At 45.8% G+C, this 15,856-nt stretch overlaps 1 protein-coding gene across 7 annotated transcripts in view; it reads right to left on the bottom strand.

Moving 5' to 3' along the window:
• The window catches only part of ATXN1 (ataxin 1), a 393,782-nt gene that overhangs the window by 88,415 nt on the left and 289,511 nt on the right, over window positions 1–15,856 (bottom strand). The window contains exons 9-11 of one of the 7 annotated variants that reach the window (XR_004959022.1): window positions 13,444–13,550; window positions 10,808–10,926; window positions 8,531–9,030 (exon numbers count right to left, since the gene is read on the bottom strand). The exons of 2 other annotated variants lie outside the window; for them this stretch is intronic. The gene's annotated coding sequence lies outside the window, so the exon portion shown is untranslated. Of the gene's footprint in view, window positions 1–8,528; window positions 9,031–10,807; window positions 10,927–13,443; window positions 13,551–15,856 lie in introns of those variants that run through there. 4 more of the 7 variants (XR_004959024.1, XR_004959023.1, XR_004959025.1 and 1 more) reach the window with 4 other exon arrangements.

The following is a 15,856-nucleotide window of genomic DNA, read 5'->3' as shown; positions in this document are numbered from 1 at the left end:
GATTTCGTCGACTGACTAAATTAATGTAGATGTTGATTCCCTGACTTGTGAGCTGCGGAATATAAACTCTGCCAACAGCACAAAAGTTTCTTCAAGTCTCCCCTTTTGCTGTACATACTCCTAGGCACCCAGTCCAGAGTTCGCATCCAAAATAATCAAAGCAAAGACATTTTGTTTGAAATAAATCAGGTCTTAATCACTGGAGACTATGGAAATGAATACACTGCCTTAGCAGCCTCCTGCGCGTCCGCATCTCCGAAGGGTTTACAAATTCTGCAACTCATTCTTCTGTGCCTCGGGAGCCCAGGAAAGCATTATAACTAGACTGCCCACACACCTCTCTACTCAGATTTAGACTACTTTAATTTCCCTTCCCCAAACAAAACGACAAAATAAAACTCCACCAAGTAGCTAAACTCGATTCAAATGTCCGTACAACTCGAACCATGGGAACAGTCTCAGTCTCTCAGAAATGTAGTTCCTGGGGTCCCCCAGCTCAGGGGACAATGGAAGAAAATGGGCCTCCATGTCACAAACTACAGCACCTCTCAAGGAACTAATTAAATCTCCTAGGACTCTCTCACCCACACCCTAAGAAATTTGAAGGGTGTGCAAAATCCAAAGGCACTTCAATGCTATTATAATAGGAGCCCTTTACTTACATAAAGCTTCCTCTTGAATTTCTTTGTCTCTTTCCCCCCACAGAGTAGGAAATTTCCAAGTTCCCCAAAGGTCACGAGTTTGGCAGTGGAACAATGGCCTCCCCAGTGAGCGTGAGGGAGTTCACTCCTCCCTAGGCCGCGCTCGGGGGGCTGTGGTCACTCTTGGGAGCTTCAGGTATGGTGGGAGTGGATGGACACCAGCCACTGAGGGAAACTCCAGTTCTAGGGTGGTGGCGGACCACTGGATCCCTGCAGCCAGGTTGGGGAGACACCAAACCCCACGTTCAGGCACCCGGGGCGGCCCCGCGAGGGCTGCCTGCAAAGGAAAGTCCTATAGTGTTCTAGTCTTTGGGTGATGAGGTGTCTGTCTATTCACGAGAGGAAAAGAGTTACCTCAACCCCTACTCAAAACAGCTTGGAAATGAGGGGGAAGGGATTTAGCACTTGCTGGACACTTGATTTAACCATGTCAATCACCACGCTGCATGTGTTAATTCATCTTCACACGACTGGACAGAGTAGAAATGATGACTCCATTGAAAGACAAACCGAAACTCAAAAGAACTTCCTCAAAATGGCATAGCTAGTACATGATAGATGCAGGATTCAAACCCGGGACTGTCTGGTTCTTAAAATAATTCGTGTTCTCACCAGACACCATGTTGCCTTTCAGAAGGAAAAACTGGTTTTCAGGTACACAATACAGCTTGTCCTTTTTGTAGAGATTCCTGACTCATCCTTTTTGTTACAAACTAGGATTATAACATCCACTTATTCTCAGTGGGACCCTTGTCTACCAGGGGCTCATATCGGTAAAGTGGGAACCAGGCACTGGAAGTCTAGCAGTTCTATCACACGCCGTCAACGATCAATGAATGGATGAATGAATTTGAGTCAGTGGGTGAGAGAACCAATGAATGAAACTGAGAAGTGCGTATCAGGATTGAATTGGCAATCTTGGTTCTATTAAACCAGTGAGCCTTAATCACTTTTTAAATTTTTTAAAATCTGTGTGATGTGAGGTTTTGGTGTTTGGAGAAAAGGCCCGAGTGCGTGATGGTGGCTGGGCTCCGTCACTGCTGCAGCAGCCCCTGACGTAATGCTGGTTCCGGGAGCCACTGGGCTTGGCCTGAGCCCAGAGTTCCTTTGGAGCACCCAGCTCGGGGAAACAGATATTAACGACGTAGTTATTTGGGCAAACAAAAGTTTGTTTACATTCCTCTAGGCATCCTGAAAGTGAAACACATTCTCAAAGTCAGAAAGTAAGGAAAATCAAACATTGTTCCACTTTCAGTTTTGAAAATGAAATGTTGATTGTTTACAGAAGAGAGGCTTAATTTGAACAGTAGAAACTGAACTGCTTTCTGTTGCCTAAAGGAGCTAATTAAAATGTGACCAGGCAGTGATTATATCCTTAGAGGTGCCCTAAGGCGTCTAGATTTCCACAGCAAAATCTCACCTTGTCAATCACTTATACCAAGTTTTGGGTCCTACATACAGACATGGATTTCCACCCTTCTCCATCCCTCACAGCTCAGGGAATCCTGTTCAATTCTTCGGTATACTGGACACTAAATGAGATGATAAGACACATCTAACCAACTACACTATCAGAGTGAGGTCACGGTGCTCACCGGCCACTGTTAAAAGCCATCTGACTTATTTTGGTATGACCCCTGCACTTACTAAGCGCTGGGCCGTCACTCTCTCTCCACTCAGAATTCCCTTTCAGCTATTATAAGGAAGCCAAAGATAAAACAGCTTCTGCATAATGAAACACTAATCCCCAGAGTGTGACGCCCACGACACAAATGGATTCTAGACAGAAGATAACCCAATGTCTAGACTTATTCAAACCGTTTCTCGTAGTTCAAACCTGTCCTCCCTGCCTCATCAGCGTGTGAACCACAAGCTGGCTTAACATACGCAGAACTGAGCAACAGAGAACGAAACCCAGCACAGCCTCTTGGCTTGGGCCTCTCCAGCTGAGCTGATTTGCGTTTGTTTATCTATCTAAACACCAGCCTACTGAAAATAACATGCAGTTGGAAGCCCCTGAAAGAGACGATGACCTTGGTCCTCCCTTTCACGAAATATATTGGTAGGCTGGAATCTTCCCAATAAGTCCCTTTTTCTAGGTCCTTAAAATTAAATTAATTAAGACTGCACAGTTTAAGGGTCTGTGGATTTGTGTGCAGCACAGTGGACTGAAGGCATGGCTCTCTGGATTCTAGAGCGATCATATCAGCTACAACCGGTTGAGCACATCACATCGCAGGCATCACACCTGCAGCCCAGGACATGAGCGCAGTTTGCCAACACCTCTCCAAGGGACCATTTTCCTAGCAATGAGGCCGGCGTGGCCTCTGGCAAATTACCCATGCCTTGGTTTCTTCAACAGAAGTAATACTATTTAAAATATCAAGGACTAAACAAAGTAAAAATTAATAGTAAGCAGTGAAAAACAACGGTATATGCATATTTAATTCGAATGTAAATAATTCAATTTTCTTTTCTGTCTTTGTCGAGGTACTGCTTAAGACATAATTTCTAATAAAAGCAAAAATGAAATTCAAATTTTGGAGATCACTCTCATGGAATCAGATACTGATATGGAAGCCTCCTTGGTCTGGACCCAACTGGAACATACCGATTCACATACAGATTGAGCATTTACCTTTCATTATGCACATATGTAAAATTCATTAAGAAAAGCGACAATCCAAGCATATTACATTTCTTTTTTTTATCCTCACCTGAGGACATTTTTGCATTTATTTTCAGATAGAGCGGGAGGGATTGAGGGACGGAGAGAGGGAGAACGAGAGAGAGAGAAACATCGACATGAAAGGGACACATCAGGTGGCTTGCCACCAAAATGACCCCAACCAGGGCCAGGGACAAACTGTAACCAAGGTACATGCCCTTAGCGGAAACCAAACCTGGGTCTCTCTGGTCTGTGGGCCGATGCTCTAACCGCTGAGCCAAACCAACCAGGGCCAAGCATATTACATTTCTTCCCCACAAATAACGTTATCGTATACCTAGAGGATTCAGAGGAATTATTTCAACATCTAAGTGCCAGTTTTTCCTAGGCAGGTGGGACACAGAGCTCAGTAGGAAGGGGCTAAGAACAGCTCCGTGAAGAAGTCCCCCCAGTGCTTGACTCCACTACCCCTGCGTCGGGAGAGAGCTGTAAGCCCACATGCAACCACTTGAATCCATCCTTTGCCTGTCTGGTGAAGACAAGGTAAATTAAGCAACATTTCTATGAATGGAAAAAACCTTACTTATAGCCAGTACAAACGCTCAACCTCATCTGTTTTACTGTAAAGTACAGCCCCTCCTACTCCAAGTATGGAACAAACCGGGGTTCTGAGAGCCCTCCTCCTCTGTATCTCTTCTGGAAGCAAGAACTATCTCAAGGCAGGAAAAAAAAATGGAGGGAAAATTTTCAATCATGTTTTTCTCCCCTCAAATGAGTGAGAATATGCACCCTGAGGGGAGGAAAGGCCAGTACATAAGTCAATAATTTCAACAGGAGTTCAGGTAAAATGTTTCATTTATTCATGAGAAAAAAAAAAAAAAAAAACAGGCTTTCTTGGTCATCTATTTGATATGTAGTGTGCTAATAACAAATAGTCATTACCTAGTTTTAAACAGTAGCATTTATGAACTGAAAAAAAGTTTTAGTCAGTAACTTGTACGGCTCTGAGTATTTGAAGTAACACAACTTGTTTTCTTAGAAGGAACCATGATTTAGAGCAAATTAATATAAAATGACTTTCTCCAGAAACATTTCACTGGCCCAATAATTAATACTGTATTACATCTCTACTTTCCTTTGTACCTTCTATCTGTGTGGCCTTTTAAAGACAAAGCTTTTGCTCTAACCGTGGAGCATATAATTGAGCAAACCCTAAAATATAAGAAAAACTAATGCCTACCTTTACAGGGTTGTTGTGGGGACTTGAATGAGACAATGAAAAGCACTTAGTATAATGCCTAGTACAGATTAAGTATTCCAGAAATATCAACTGTATTATTCCTCTCAGCATATAAACTTCTATTTAATAGAAAGATGTTTTCTAAAGAAACTTCCAACTTATCTTGTAAATTCTAAATTTTAAAATAATTTCACTGCACACAATACCTCTGATACCCCTGAGTTCCACCCAGTTTTCAATGTACTTCATTCCCAGTTTCTAGCTCTTTCTTGTCTGATGGTTGAGCACGTACCTGTCTGAACTCGTCTGGCACACCCTTAGTTTCTGGAAAGCAGAAACTTTATTTCACTTCCAATGCTATACCCAGTAGAAGATGGCTTATCACTTTACATAGGATAGGCTTTTAATAAGTATTTGCTAAATGAATAGATAGAAACATGAGTGAATAAATAAATGCATGAGGAAATAAATCCTGGGGTCCAAGAGGCATTTAAATCTTTTGTCCACTTCTAAAATGAAAGTTGAGTGTTTCTTCCATAAGCCCCAATTTGTTAATTCTCTAGAATATAAATTTAAAAAGAAAGAAAAAGGTTGGCTGTTCACAGAATTAATTAATAAGCCTGCCTGTTAAACTGCTTATGTCTGGAGTATGTAATTTCTCAGACTATTCTTTTGATCAAAGTAGATATTGTTCCCTTGTGCCATTTTCTTTCTCCCAACTATGCCCCTCTCGTTCCTTGTGAAAAGTTCTTGTAGTTGTATAGAAATAATTTTTTTCCAGTTTTGAGAACTAACTGACATACATCACTGTGTAAGTCTAGGCATACAGTATGATGGTTTGATTTACACGTATTGTGAAGTGAGTACCACAATAGGTTCAGCTAACATCCTCCTTCTCATATACATGCAAGAAAAAGAGAAGAAAGAAGAAAAAACTTCTTGTGATGAGAACTCTTAGTAGGGTTTACTGTCGGAACAACTTCCCCACTGTGTATCCTACAGCAGTCATCATGGTGTATCCCTACTTAAGAAATGAAGCAAAAATATATATGTTTGTATTGATATTTTAGAGAAAGAGAGAGAACATCAATGTGACAGAGGTACATTGATTGGCTGCCTGCTGCACACCCCCTACTGGAGATCAGCCTGCAACCCAGGCATGTGCCCTGACCAGGAATCGAACCGGGACCTATCAATCCATGGGACGACGCTCAATCCACTAAGCCACACTGGTGGGCAGAAATGAATTTTTTCCAGTTATAGTAGTAAGAGGTACTTCTTAACTCCCCCTCCTCATCCCCAGTAGAGCACTGTGGCTTTCAGAAATGCTTGGACTTTGGAATAAAGTAGAAAGTGCCATAATTGGCCGCAATGCATGACATGGCATACGTCAACTCAGAGAAGACACAGAGAAGCCCGGATCACACAGGAGATTTGCATAGGCAGACCATGCAAGTCTCAGAACACTAATAGTAACAATTTAGTTACTATTTAGTGTTAATAGTAACAATTTACTGTAAATAAAGTAACACATTTCTATTTGTTCCTTAGATACAGAGTATTAGCCTGATGTGAACATCAGTCATGGTCTGAAATGTGGCCGTGTTCTAACCTCAGGATGGTCCCGGCCTGGGGGACATCACCCTTCATACGGCCACAGAAGCTTCACTGTTAGCCTTCACTAAACCGCCCTCCTAGCTGTGATGGTGTTCGAGTTACAGAACTACCACCCCCCAAGCCCCCATCTCCTTTTCTATTGAGTGAGGATGATAAGAGCCTATATACCTTGTGATCGTCACAAGCTTTTGAAGAGCCGATGTACGTAGATGTTTTAGTACAGTGGTTGGCACATAATAAATGCTCAATAAATGTTATATACTATAATCATTGTAATTAATAACCAAGCCTATTCTTATAATAGTTCTATTACTATTTACTCAAGTGCCCAGGACTTACCTAATTTTTCTAAGTATATTTTACAAATTGTAATATTTAGAATGAATGACTTAAAATATCGAAACAGCTTGTAATAAAAAAAAGAATATTCTCCTCCACTGTGGGGTGTTGTGGTGGGCACGGGAGAGGACCTAGGCCTCAGTGGTGACACCTTCAAAAGCTATGAGGTGCAGGCTGGACCACATCCTATATTTCCCTTTGGACAATCAGCAACTGTGACAACCACGGGTGCAAGGGGAGCCTTGGCGGGAAAGGCATCTAAGGAAAACAGCTGGATGTGTGGTGAGCAGCTGTCCAAGTCTGCCATCGAGGTACCGGAGCAAGAGCCAGGCACACATTCACAGGTATCTCAGGGTGTCCTGCCAGCATCCGGCAAAGCCCACCCCTGGCTCCCATCACCCCGCTCCCGCGCGCAGTGCAGTGGGCGTGTGTGTGGGTGGTAACAGACAAGTAACTGCTCATTCTATTACCGATGGAGTTTTTCAAGGGCAAGCCCTCATTCTTTAGCCCAGTTGGCCTGATCAGAGGGCATTTAGTTCTGGTGCAGAGAGCTGCGGATTGGGGTGGCTTGGGAGAGCAATAACCTTTACACAGCACACACACAAACAACACATTGCTGCCTCGGCGGACACAGCCCACAAATACTGTTGCCACATAAACATACTCTTAAAATGACAGAAAGTCCTGCGTGACTGTAAATGATGTAAATCCTCACCAAGTAACTTGGATCAAACGGAAATGACAACAGCACAACGCGCTCCACAAATGTGAGCTGGATGCTCTAGCGGGCACCTGGCTTCCGTGGCCTCAAGGCGGCTGGAGACATGGTGGCATGACTTTCACCGTCTCTGGGGACCTTCAAGCAAATGAGCTGCCTTGTGAAACAGTCCCAGGATGCCACCTTTCTAAATAAATATTCAACTGCTTCTATCTGTGTCACTTAGAAGGTTGAGGATGGGAGCTAGGGAGACATCACTCCAAACATCTGCATGTTTTTATGTAACAGCAGCTCCGCTATTAGACGATAGAGTGTTAGGAAGATACAGCATTAGATATACTGGTGCTCTGAGCATATCCACGGAGAATACAGGGAGGCACACATTCACAAATGAGCTTGTTACTCGGCCCCAAACGGAGGAGACTCCGATCCAAACAATCCCTACTTAGTAGTAACCCCGAAGCCAACTAATTTGTATTCACTGTGACAGTCCTTACTCTCAGACCTGAAGTAATTATTAGAAAGTGAGAAAACAGACATTCCTTTTGGGAAGCTGGCTTTAGATTCCAAGTTGCCACTAGATAGAATGACCCATAAAAATAACTTAGGAGGCTATTACCTTACAACCAGCGCATAGGAAATCTCACAGTTACAGGCTGTGCCTCTCTCATGTGTATTTTAATTAAATATTTAAACTGCTAAGAGACAAAAACGGAAAACATGTACATAATCCATCTAATTTTGCATAATTTCTCATTAGTTGCACAGCTGACTGTTACCCGGCCTGACCCTGATTTACATGTGATACACGCGCACGCACTGGCTCACGGCACAGAGAACGCTGGCTGGGTACCAGCAGTCCACTTTCGGAGTCCCGCATGAAACCAGAAGGTCCCCAGTGGGACCTCAGGAGATGCACAATGGGACGGAGACAGCTCTGTGTTTATTTATTAAGTTCATCCAACTCAACTAGCCAGAGTAGCATGAGCTTTTTAACAACAGCTGTTCCCAGACTTCCTGCTTTAGATTTTTATCTAATATGGTGTGAGAAGACATACATTCACACACATCTAAGGAAGAGCTTATTCGCATTAGAACGACTACATCACATATCACCCACGTATCAATTAGTGGTGTCATTTTAACAGTGGCAAGGGCATGGAAGAAAAAAAAGAGCAAAACCACTTACTGCACTAGCAGTTATATTTGCCCACACGTCTCCTTTAATAAACAAGACATGTAATTTTTGAGTGATGGATTTGTATGGCTCTGAGATTAGGAGATGGAAAGCAATGACTTCTTGGTTTTGAGTCTCCTTTTCCTCTGAATGGGCTTGTTCTCAAAAATATTTTGAACGTAAAAAGCTAAACACTGGGCTGTCTCCTACGTTCTGAGGTCGGACACAGGCCCCAGGGTGAGGGCACGGGCACACACATGCAGTCTCGCACGTGAGGGGGGGCTTGAGTGTGCACACATGTGCAGAGGACTACACGCCTACGTTCCTGTGTATGAAGCGGGCGGCTGTCAGGACAACCACGACTGTGACAGAGTAAAACCAATCGCAGTACAGTCTCAGGTGGATGACTGTCTACGGAAACAGAGGGAAAACATGCCATTTTGCCAAGACTGACCTGTAAGCCCATCTCACGGCAACTGCACACGTGCATTTCTTCTAATAGTCTAATCTCACACCTGTTGCCAAGCACTGCTCCTGACGTACATCAGGTTTTGTTGTTTCCTTTTGCCTCTGTGTGAAAAAGAATGGCTGAATCATATTCCTTGTCCTTCCAAGTTGGAGCGGAACTGCCTCGGCTTGCCGCCAACAGTTAGCCCCAGAGAGGGCCACACGTTTTGAGGTTTCAGAGATGGGGGGGAGACTTTGTGTCAAGAAATAGCAGACACCCGAGCCCTTTGGCGGCTCAGTAAGCAAATGTTTGTACAAACCAGGAGGCTTCAGTGGGCTCACGCACAGTGAGCGAGGCAGCCGTGCCCAGGAGTGTGGGCATGTGGCGCTGTTTACACCAAAGCACAGGTCACACTTTCTCTTCCACCGACTTGGTATCACATAAGCTCCTGTTCTCTCCTCTTCTGATAACTTCCTAACCCTTTGCTTTAAATGAATGGGAGCTTGGACACAGCTAAACTGTGTTTAGTGATTCTTGCTCTGTACCTTGTCAGGTTCCCTTCTTCTTAGAGAGAGACTTAGCCGAGAGAGGGGTTCTAAGTTCCTTGAGTCCTGGCAACTCAGTGTCAGAGAATCCTATTCCCACCCTACAACACAATCTCCCTAACAAATTGACGGGCAGCAATAGTAAGAAGTCCTGCCAATCGCCAAGCAAATTGACCACAAACCTGGACTCCACCTACCTGGCCACCCCCTACCTCTCATTAAACCCAGCTGCTGACCCTCCCTTTCAGGAAACCTCCTCAGGGGCTCCATTATTCATGGAGAGATGGTGGTTGTTTGTTGTTGTCGTTTTTTATATTTTTTTATTCCTTTATTGATTTTTAGAGAGAGGAAGTGAGAGGGAGAGAGAGATAGAAACATTGATGAGAGAGAACATTGATTGGCCGCCTCCTGCATGCCCCCCACTGGGGATCGGGCCCATGACCTGGGCATGTGTCCTGACTGGGAATCGAACCAGCGACCACTTGGTGCATGAGTTGACCACTGAGCCACACCAGCTGGACTATTGTTGTTGTTTTATCTGTATTATTTCTGTCTTCTCTATTTTTCTGACCTGGACCAATGTGGTCTAATTTTAGTTCTTTCATATTTTCAAGTCAGAGAGAACCCAAAATGTTAAAGGTTTACTACTGAAAAATACTTCCTCTTCAGTAAGGAGCCTTATAAAAAAGCATTGTCTTAGCAACTTTGAAGTTTATACTACAGTATTATTGACTACAATCACTATGCTGTGCATTAGATCTCCAGGACTTGTCTACCAGTTGCAAGTCTGTACCAGTAATCTCTCTCCAATTCCCTTACATACTCCAACTCTCTGTAGATTTTTACTAAGATGGTAATCATATTGCAACATATAAGTGTACCCAATCAACATTCATACACCTCTTACACAACCTAAACTTTATCTCAATGAAATGAATAGTACTGTTATATGACATTTGATCTGATTCAGGTAACAAATTTTAAAGTGGGAGTTCTAGAATTTATTTTTAATGGACAATTATTGACAGGGCTAGGGAAAGGGAAGGAGTCTTTATAATCATGCACCAATCTTTTTTTCTTCTCACCCGAGGACATTTTTCCATTTTTGTTCAGATAGAGTGGGAGGAAGAGAGAGGAAGAGAGAGAGAGAGAGAGAACCATTGACGTGAAAGGGACACATTGAGTGGCTGCCTCCTGCATGACTCCAACCAGGGTCAGGGATAAAATGCAACCGAACTACGTGCCCTTAGCAGGAACCGAACCTGGGTCTCTCTGGACCGCAGGCCGACACTCTAACCGCTGAGCCAAACTGGCCAGGGCTCATGCACCAATATTTGAATAATATTCCACTTACCCACCCACATGTGTAAACCACGGAGCACTGCCTTTGATCTGCTACTGAGCAGGTGTGACAGCAAACGTCCTGAGATGCTTCTCGTCAGCTTGCACCAGGCTACTTTTTAATTTTGCTTTCTTTATGATTTTAGAAATAGAGGAAGAAAGAGGGAGAGAGAGATAGAAACATTGATGAGAGAGAACATCATTTAGTCCCTCCTGCATGCCCTCCACTAGGGATTTGGCCCACAACCTGGATAAGTGCCCTGACCGGGAATCAAACAGGTGACCTCTGGGTGCATGGGTTGACGCTCAACCACTGAGCCACACCGGCCGGGCACATAGGGCTATTTTTAACGACTGCAGTTCAGCCCATCTTCACTGTCTTCTACAAAGCAAGATCTCATCACCTATCAGGTATAAGCTCTCATGATTCTGAAGATGCCTATGTTATAAATGACAGTATATCCTCCTTCTCTTCACTGACTCCTGTACAAAAATCTCCTAAAGAACTTAGATCCTATCATGAATCAAATAACCAATCTCCCTGAATTGGGTCCTCATTCAAGGCTGGGCCAGGATGTTCTCGTGATTTCACCCCAAGGAATTCCAGCTCCCAACATCCTGAATATCATGGGCTCGCAGACTTCTAACATGTGATGTTGGAATAGTGTGGTTTCCTCCGTTTGTCTGGGATCGGGGTCTGAGGTGCTCTCTTAGGGTACAAGAGAATTTGCAGCTCCTTGCTGCCGGCTACAGCGTTGCTGTTCAGTGGGGCGGAGTCCTAGAGAGAAGTCAGGCCAGTTTAGGGTGCACAGGCTCCAACCTCGTCCACAGCTCTCAAGGGTTAACCCGAGGAGCACAGGGCAGAAGAGACAAGGTGCAGTTTTACGAGTGCACGGAAGTTAACTGAAGAGGTGATCCTAAAGGAGCAAGCTGGAGGCTGTTGGTATAATGCAGGTCCATTCAGCACTACCAGATTATTATAACAAATGATGGTGTTTTTAAGAGTCATTTTTCTTAACAAAATGTGCATCTGAGCTGCTCAAAACAAATGAAGCTTGTTTGGACTGCCCGTACAGTGCTAACTCTGGGGACCCAGCACCGTGCCTACAGAGCTTTGAAAGAATCCATTATATAAGGCAGGTCCTTTCAACTTCTCGAAGCACTGCTACAACCTTGGCGTCATGACACTCCAGGTACTCTATATACTGGGTGAGCAGGTGTGATAATCCGCGTGAAAGCAAGACCAGAGAGGTTAAGCGGCTTGTCTAATGCAGACAGAAAGTGGGCAGCCAAGCTCAGCCTGGACTCAAGATTTCTGGCTTTCAGTTTCTTCTGTAATTAATTGTTGCTACACTCTAATTGCTCCTCTATGCAGATCGGATGCAAGTAAGAAGGAAGCACATACGCATGTGTGCGCAAGTGTGCAGGAGAGGCCTGCACACCGGGGTTCAGTGATGTGAAACACGGCTATCCGCATGGCCCCCCTGGAAAATCACAGTAAAGGACAGGTTTTCCTGCGGGTGACCTTCCAACCCCTCGGAGGCTGACTTGACCACCTGCTCTCTCTCTATCTGGCCGAGGCTGCGCTGGCAAACCTTGGCTACTGACCACCAGTACTGAGTCCGCTCACTTCCAGGACTTGCCTGACGATCCAGGCACAGGCACACACAGCTCTGTGCTGCGGCAACGCGGCCATTCCGTGGGGGACGAACTGAATTCTCCACGTCGTCCTCATGTATTCTCCCATTTAGAATGGGGGTTCGAGGAATCTTTCAGGGAACCTCTAGAGCAGTGGTTCTCAACCTTCCTAATGCCGCCACCCTTTGACACAGTTCCTCACGCTGTAGCTGTACGTGGGCGTATCTGCACGTGGTTCCTAAGACCATCGGAAAACACATATTTCCTGTGTTTTCTGATGGTCGTAGGCGACCCCTGTGAAAGGGTCGTTCGACCCCCAAACGGGTCGCAACCCACAGGTTGAGAACTGCTGCTCTGTAGGATCTGGCTGGACATGGCTTTCACAGAGAGGGTCAGCTGGGATCTCTGATGGACTGGGAGTCCAGGTGAAGAGGCAAAGAGGGCAGCGTGCTGGGGGAGAAGAAATGTGGGCACTCCATGACTCTCCTAAGGAGTTCATGGGCTGGGCCACTCAGAACCTTCGGGAAGGACTCAGCAACTTCGGCTGGGCCGGCAGCTACCTCAGGGCTGCTGCCGCATCTCAGGTCCGTCATCAGCATCTGAGGGTGCTGCGTGCTACCAAGTACTAGATCTCCTCATTAATGCTTCCACGTTTTCAAGGGCCCAGATGCTTGGCTCAGGGTTCCCCGGACTAGAGCCAGAACAACATCCACGAGTGCTTTCTGTTTCCGGACCCCTCCCCTGTCCCCACAAGTTCCACGTTCGGAAAAAGAACATAATTGATCTCACTGTGCCAAGTCCACCAAGAGTGGCCCCCACACCCTCCAGTGTAAGGGCTTAAAATGCCTTTCCGTACAGCAGCATCTTCTCAGTGTCTACCCCTCAACGCACCCTTTAGGCGTGCTCCAAATATGTGACCCTGGAACAGCAGTCTGCTACAGACCCAGGTCACCCAGCAGTGCACCGCAGAGAAGCCCAGTTCACACCCTCAGACCTGCAGAGTCCCCATACCTTCTTAATCATCCTTCAGATTTTCCTTCCTCCTTCAAAACAGCAGATTTCAGATGTTTGTATAAAACATTTCCATTGTCATCTGGGTCCCTAAAGCTTCAACATGTCTGGTAAATACCAAAGAGTTTATTATTAGATTTACTTCTTAGTTCTCGTGATATCCCTTCCACTTGTGTTACTCTTCAAAATCTAGGAACGAGCCCTGGCCAGGTTTGCTTCGTGGTTAGAGCATTGGCCCGTGTACCGGGGAGTCCCGGGTTCGGTTTCCGCTAAGAGCATGTACCTCGGTTGCGGTTTGTCCCCAGCCCTGGTTGGGGTCGTGTGGGTGGCAACCATTCGATGTGTCTCTCTCACATCGATGTTTCTCTCTCTCTCTTTCTCCCTCTCTCCCTCCCACTCTATCTGAAGATAAATGCAAAAAAAAAAAAACAACTCCACCAAAATCTAGGAGAAACGTGGTGGGACCGAGAACCCTGAGACACAGCTCCATCCTCGGCCCTCCGTGCCCATCATATGCTCCTTCACTCATGACACGTGTGGCCGCAGCATCAGTTAGCGGTCCACATCCCATAACTGGTTTGCACTCAGACATGACCCCGTGCTCCAGAAGGAAGAGAAAGTATGCACCCCATCAGCATGATGACAGTGGAGTCAGACTTCAAAGCTGGCCCCAAGATGCTGCAGACTGGGAGGAGCCACTGCCTGCCACAAGCATATGGGGAAAGACAGGCTGGAGCAGATCACACGTGAAGACTCAGCGGCATATTTGCCCACAATACTGCCACAGTGGCATCGCTCGGAGGGAGTGCGAGGCAAGGCATCCATCCTCGATTTCACTCGGGATCATTTGGGGGTGAGGGTGGGGGTGGGGAATCTGCAAACCTGTGAGGACAGAAGGCAATACAGCCTCAAAGTTATGAGTAATGAGCCATTGGGGGGAAGGAAGCTGATTCTGTCATTCATTCTGATAGAGACCCTTCACAGAAAAGGAGAGGGCTGGGGGGGGGGGGTGGACCAGGGGGAGTAGGGCAGAGGCACACAGGGAGGACAGAGGGTGAAGCCAGCCAGGCGAATGACAACGAGAAAGTGCAATTATAGACCTTATGGAGGAGCTGCTGATAAGCTACCCTGGCCAAAGTGAAATGCTGATTGGACCAGCTTTCGGAGGGAAACAGACAGCATCTCGGCAAGCAGATGGATGACAAGTCTCTGGGAGGAGGCTGTGTTGTTCATGTGGGAAGTGAATTAGCCAGAGAGTAAAAGTGCCAAGCCATGTATGTAAGCAGGAACCACCTGGCCTGCGTGTGTGCGTGTGCGTGTGTGTGTGTGTAAGATAGAGACACATTGGCAGCGAAACCTCTAGCTGAAAACACCAGGACCATTAAACCAAGAGGTTCTCCATTTCTCTCTCTCTCTCACCCTTGCTCTCTCTTTTTTCTTTCTTGCTTCCCCCTCTCTCCACTCAGTATCATCTTGCTACTCTAACCCTTCTCCACCTCCCACATGTATCTTGTCTGGTGGAACCGTAACATTAAAAAACTGGAAGAAAAAAAAATCACAAAAAGGCAGGTTGAGATGAACTTACCAGAGGTAATCGGCCAGCAAAGGACACAGTCAGAAGGAGCCCCTCACCTTCCCACCGACAGCCCTGCTGGCTCTCCCTGCCGTCTGTCCTGGGGCACTGGACCCATGGGGAGGACGGGCGGGCGCGATTTCTGTGAAAGCACGTGGTCTGTCTGGGACCAGAGGTAAAGCTCCATGAGGCCTTCAGTGGGGCCAGGGCTCCCAGGACGGATGTGGTCAACATTCCTCCCCAGGAATTCTCATTGCCCTTTTCAGGTTAAGCTAAACCAGGTTTCTCAACTTCAGCATCACTGCCATTGTGTACCAGATAACTCTGTTGCGGGGGCGGTCCTGTGCATTACGGATGTCTAATAGCATCCCTGCTCTCTACCCACTAGATGCTGGCAGCATCTCTCCAGTTGTCTCTGGACATTGCAAAGTGTCTCCCCCGGGGGTGATCAAAACCACTGAGATAAACTTTGTATAGGGTTAGCTGGTTCCAAATGGAAACCATCCTCCTGCTTCTTGTATGAAGGTCTCTCTCTCTCTCTCTCTCTCTCTCTCTCTCTCACACACACACACACACACTCATAAATACACTCCCTCACACACACTATTATGATGAAGACTCTCAGACTAGGTGGTCCTCATTTCTGATTTTTCATATTTTCATTCAGCCAACTCGTTGTAAATGTTTCTAACGCTTGAGTAGAACAACAAGGTTTCCATTTTTAAAGTGACCTCAGCGGCCCTCCAGTGTGGAGGGCACTGAGCCCTGGAAGCTTGGATGGAAGCCTTCAGGCAGGATACAACTCCCACGCTTTCATTCAGCTGCTGCAAAACAATGCTG

This window comes from Molossus molossus, unplaced genomic scaffold (genome assembly GCF_014108415.1).
Source record: "Molossus molossus isolate mMolMol1 unplaced genomic scaffold, mMolMol1.p scaffold_m16_p_12, whole genome shotgun sequence".
Taxonomy (NCBI): Eukaryota; Metazoa; Chordata; class Mammalia; order Chiroptera; family Molossidae; genus Molossus; species Molossus molossus.
Note: the sequence above shows the minus strand (reverse complement) of the source record. Positions and strands in the feature narration are given on the sequence as shown.